The 5,838-nt window shown below is 41.8% G+C and overlaps 1 pseudogene across 1 annotated transcript in view; it reads left to right on the top strand.

The window, feature by feature from the left end:
* Window positions 1-1,762: 1,762 nt before the first annotated feature.
* Window positions 1,763-5,838, top strand: part of LOC105515877 — a 62,671-nt pseudogene continuing 58,595 nt past the window's right edge. Inside the window, exon 1 of the transcript XR_001002406.1 lies at window positions 1,763-1,884. The product of XR_001002406.1 is annotated as a tropomyosin beta chain pseudogene (transcript). The remainder of the gene's footprint in view (window positions 1,885-5,838) is intronic.

Below are 5,838 nucleotides of genomic sequence, written 5' to 3'. Positions count from 1 at the left end.
AATAACAAATCAGATATACTTCGGATGTGTTCCCCGCCCCGTCCTGAATCTCATGTTGAATTGTACTCCCCAGTGTACGAATTGGGGCCTGGTGGAAGGTGACTGGATCATGGGAGTGCATTTCTCACGAATGGCTTAGCACCATCCCCTTGGTGCTGTCCTTGCAATAGTGAGTGACTTCATGTGAGAACTGGCTGTTTAAAGTGTGGCACCTCCCTCTCTTGCGCCTGCTCTGGCCAAGTGACATGCCTGCTCCCCCTTCATTCTCCACCATGATTGTTAAGTTTCCTGAGGCCTCCCCAGAAGCCAAGGAGATGCCAGCATCATGCTTCCTGTACAGGGTGCAGAGTTATAGGCCAATTAAATCTCTTTTCTTTATAAATTAGCCAGTCTTAGGTATTTCTTTATAGCAAGGTAAAAACAGACTAATGCAGGACCGATTCTGCATTCCAACTTCAACACTGTGCAATGGATTTTGTGATCCATAATCTCTCACTGCCCTCCAATCCAATCCAGTACCGCACAATCTAATCCAATCCAGTGCCCACAAATACTCTCTCACTGCTCTGTTTTGTCTTCCTCCTTAGCCATGAACACACAGTAGGTGCTTAATGTGTGACCAGTGAGCTGGATGAAATGGTAATCAAGCAGCCCTGGTTCTGTTTACAGGTGAAGGGCTCCCTGTGTGAGTTTCCAGAGGCTGTTGATTTTAAGCTTAGAAAAACTCCTATTTATTATCCCATTTGTTGGAAAGGAAGATGCCATCACTGACTCCCAAAATCACGAACATTCATGGAGGATGACTTGAAGTCAGTCACAAGGGGCTTCTGTCTGAAATAATATGGGATACAGTTGTGTTTATGAGCAAAGCCTTTAGAATTAGACTGAGCAGGACACAAACCTTTGCTCTGAAACTCACAAGCTGTGTGACCTTGGGGAAAGTGAATTACCTCTCTGAGCATTCACATCCCCATGGGAAAATTAAAATAACAGGACCTCTCACGCAGGGTTGTTAGGAATAAATTAGATCAGTTATAGAGAGAGAGATGGTATAGTACCTAACACAATGTAAGTGCTTAATACATATTAGAAAAGATGAAATCAATAGATGCTCAGAAAAATATTCTCCAGGAAGAAATACAACTTTACACGGATAGACCAAGAAGTAAAGCTTCTCTCCAGTACTCCTGCAATAACTCATAATTAAGCAATAACTTGGCAATAACAAACCAGCAACCTTAGTCAGCAGCAAACTCTGGGGTCTTTACTAATACTATGGGGGCATTTAACTGTCTTTTGGCTCTTAATTGGCAACAAGTTAGTAACCCAAGAATGTAAAAATTCCATTTCTCCACATCCAGCTGATCAATATGCACTCAGCATGCATCAGCTCCTCGCCTCTCACAGGAATAAAATAAATTGTCAGTCAGCAGCACAATTTTGCGGTGACGGTGGTGGTGGTAATTTTTTTCTTTTGCTAAATTATTCACCTCCTCGAAAAACAATTTGATAAATGTTTATTTCTTCACGATACATTCCAATAACCGCTGATTTGTGATCCTATGGACTGAATTTAAATTGTGATGAGGTAAGGGCTTCATGAAAACACCTAGACAGGGCCACAGAAAAGCTCTGGTTTTTGTCGTTGTTGTTTTTACCCTGCTCTCTGAGAGCGCCCTGGCCTCCCAGAGCATGAGGGCGCTAATTGAATTTAAGAGATGTAATAAGTGAGACACACACGTAAGCACAACCTGCAGTGGGAATGCCGACACCGTGGGTTTGGCAGGGGACTTGGCAGTACAGCACAAGGGAACTGCCCCACAGTCAAACCAAAAAGACCAGGACTCAGAGTTGTGCCAATGAGCGGTCCACACAGGAAGACAGGTGAGAGAGAGACTGGGGGCAGGTGGAATTGTGAGCGCTCTCCAGCATTAGAAAAGCTTTCTAGCCAGGACATTCTATCTAAAACATGGTAGAACACACACAGGGCTATTTTCTTCTTTCTGCCTCTTCTGAATAACACCTCATGACCACTACTATTTAGATGATTCCCCGGCTTGAGAAAAAGTCAATGCTTCTTCCAGGTAATTGGGTAGGAAGGTGGTGCACCCAAGGGATCATTCTCCATCTACTCTTCTCTATCATCTTCACATCCTTGATGGCAAATGATTGGGTGTTTTCCAGTGCTTTCTCCAAACATGTGAGGGAATTTAAATTAAGAAGAACTGAAACTCAGTATGCCAAGATCAGCAGGAAAGAATGTTATTTTCCTTCACACAGGAAAACACAGAAGTTAGTGGATGCTGCTTGGCACTTGTCCTTACTGAGTAATCACACCGATGGAAATTCCCTCTCAGTAAAGACCCGCCGCACACCCAGACTTCTGCCCTGCCTGCAGTGTGAAGCAAACTCAGATTTAGCTTGTTAAACTTTTAAACAATCACATGCACATCCCATTTTCTGACATAGTAAGTTCTGGAAAAGGACTCATGCCAAATTTTTAAATGTCATTTCTTCTAAGCACTAAACCTTTCCTTAGCACCATATTTTACACACACAATTTTTAAAATACTGCAGTCAAATTTATTCCTGAGCTAGGTAAGTTCCTGAACGTTTGTACTCATGGTGGCTGCTGTGTTCAGCAGCTGCCTCTGAGTTGGTGGTCCTCCTTTAGATGAGGGGTGTAAAGTAAAACACCTACAGAAGGCAGAAAAACAAGTGAGTGAAGCCAGAAACATCTAGGCGTGTTCGAGGCAATGATGGGAACTGTGGACAACTTGAGAACGTGGGCCCCATGCACAGAACTGCTACCAAGCTCCAGAAAATTGTCTTCAGGAGGAGTAGAATTGCAATATTGCCAGTTCTTCTAATTTTGCCAAAGAATTGCCAAGTTCCAATTATTTTAGAGAAGCTGGAAATCTGGGTATTAAATAAAATCAACTGGCAAACAATTCAATCAAAATAAAATAAACATAGTGTGGCCAAACTTGTGCAGTGGTTTGTGATTTCTAACCAATATTATCCCCTTCCACAATTTGTAATCCATTGCATTAGGCTATATTGGGCTGCAGTAGGAAATGAAACCAAAAGGACAGTGGCTAAACACACAGAAAACTGCTTCTTGCTCACATAACAGTTCTCAGTAGTTCCAAACCAGTTGACATGAGTGGTAACATAGGATGCAGGGAAGGTGAGGGAGGGCCTGCTGCCTACAGGTGAAGTAGGAAGCACACTCTGGACATAGAGCTCAGACTCAGACCAGATTGAAGACCAGCAAAAACAGGCAAGCGGCAAAAACACCTCTCTTTAAGACATGCCCACTAGTGCCATGACAGTTTATCTATGGCAACACCCAGAAGTCATTGCCCCTTTCCATGGCAATGGCCTAGCGACCCAGAAATATACTTTTTCTAGAAATTTCTACATAATCCACCCTTTAATTTGCATATAATCAAAAGTGGGTATAAACATGACTGCAGAACTGCCCCTGAGCTGCTACTCTCCATGCCACCTGGGGGAAGCCCTGCTCTGCAGATGCAGTCATGGAGCTGCCTCAATAAAGCTGTTTTCTTCTACCACTGGCTTGCTTTACAATTCTTTCCTGAGTGAAGCTAAGAACCTTCCCCAGCTAAGCCCCAGTTTGGGTCTCGCCTGCTCTGTATTTCAGTCATTCAGGAAAGCTGGGTCAGAAGCTCTGCCATTTCCAGTATATAACTTTCAAGGGCACGGGTTGGGGGGTCACCTCTATCCCAGTCACATATTACCTCCTCTCTATTATTCCTTCCTTGTGGAGGCAAAGGTGCTGGAGGGGAAAGAAGGAAGTAAAAGATAAAATGCGCCTTTCTCCTAACATAACCTTTTCTGTTCAGAATCTGGAGGTATTAGTCCAGGGCAATCTAGAGAGAAGCTGGTATCTTGTATTGGGGCCCTTTTTCTGTTTCTCAAAAGTGACAGATTATAGATTTTATGATAGTCCAAAGTTTGCAAGGGATACATGCACCATTCTCCACTTTGAGATAGAAAAAAAACCCCAAGGTTACCAGTGATTGCCAATAATGGGCATTATTTCACAACCATCACAGAACATTAGAGTTGAAAGCATACTTAAAGACAGAAAGCAGCCTCCTCAATGTAAAGAGAAATGCTTCTGAATGGTTTTGCAACTCATTTGAGGCAGACGTACAATAAGAAAAATCCCAAACCACAGTTTTCCCCACCACTTTATGTACATGGTCCGAGTTGCAGTGTAAAACACTTTTTCCATATAGCTTAAAGGAGTATTATTGTACAATGGTTCATTTTTAAATGTAGATTTCAAAAGACAATAGCAGCATAAAAGGGTAAGAGGAATATAGTAGACATCTGTCATTTTTTGCCTTCCTAATATACATTCTGTCTTCTTCTGCCAACAGCACCCTAATTTCCTTTGAGGAACAAGCTGTCTGTCCCCATATTAAATGTTGTTTGACCCTATACCTTCCTCCAGTCCCAGGAACAGGCAGATGCCCCAAAGCTGGCCAATCAGAACATCTCTGCTGTGGCCAGAGTATCTGATTCAGGGATAAACACATGTTCCAAAAAGACAAACAGACTACATTCAGGGACTTTTATTAGATTCCTTGGACAGAGGGAAAAGGTTTTTGCTAGACTCGAATAAAAATAAGGGATAAGCAAGGAGCTACTCAGCCTATAGAGCAGACTACTCCATTTACTCATGAAGCTGAAACAGACGAGAACAGTTACCTGACTGAAGGGAAGTCCTCCATCCTCTGGCATTATTTGAACCGGTTCTAGCAGCTTGCAGTGTCAATCCTAGTTGTTGCTGTTGTTTTAAGTCAATTTGAGGTGGGTGATTTAAAAAAAAAAAAAGTCCTGCTAACAGAAAAAGTATTACAGAGAAATCAGTGACCATATTCAAGGATAAAAAGTCAAAATTGACAACTTATTTACTATTTGTGAGGGAAGCTCCAGAGCCTTTAGAGGGGAGACACAAAGATATAAGTGGAAAATAATAGTTACAGTAACAAGTACTCCATAAATATGAGCCCTGTCAGGTGCTGCTCTAAAACCTTTCCTTGTATTCATTTGCAGAAATTTCACAATCCTGTGAAGTAGGCATTATCATTATCCCCACTTTACAGATATAGGAATTCACAAAATTAGCAAGTGTTAGAGCCAGGAATAAATGTTTCATTCTATAAACTTCAAAGATGTAGTTCTCATTGCTACTGTCATAACATCTTGAGAGATATTTCTTCACAAATAATGTTCGTTCAAAAAATTGGTAAGAGTATTCATTATAAAATGTTACACAGAAAAGGACTGGTTGTTTCACTTATTTGACTAATAATAACACTCTTCCTCATTGAGGACTTTACCTACTCTGAAGATATGAAAACTAAAGTCAAGGTCAACGTTAGCCTGTGTAGCTCCTCTGGGCAAATGCAGCCTTGTTTCAGGCTAGTTTAGCCTAGGGCTTTTGTGCAGTGCACCAACGGCACAACCAGACACAGCAGTTCTGACTAAAGACCAAGTTGATTTAATACATTGCTCAAAACCAGAGACCTTAAAAGTAACAGAACCAGAACCAGAATCAAAGTCTCCAAATGTCCATGACAGCATAAAAAAAAAAGTCTTTTCCTGGGTCCCCCTCTTTATACTAGTGTTCCTCACGCATGCTCAGTGCTACAAATATCTGCATCATGTTTTTATCCCCAGCCAACCACAAAGAATAAAGGCTGCAAGTGGTGATGGATAGACCAAAACCTGGCAGTCAGGTGTTCATTCCACTCGTTTCTCTTGTCTTGTGCATAGGTTTGAGCACATTGATTACATTTT

The sequence above is a fragment of the Colobus angolensis genome, unplaced genomic scaffold (assembly GCF_000951035.1).
Source record: "Colobus angolensis palliatus isolate OR3802 unplaced genomic scaffold, Cang.pa_1.0 Scaffold27, whole genome shotgun sequence".
Classification (NCBI taxonomy): Eukaryota; Metazoa; Chordata; class Mammalia; order Primates; family Cercopithecidae; genus Colobus; species Colobus angolensis.
This window is presented reverse-complemented; position numbering and strand designations above follow the sequence as displayed.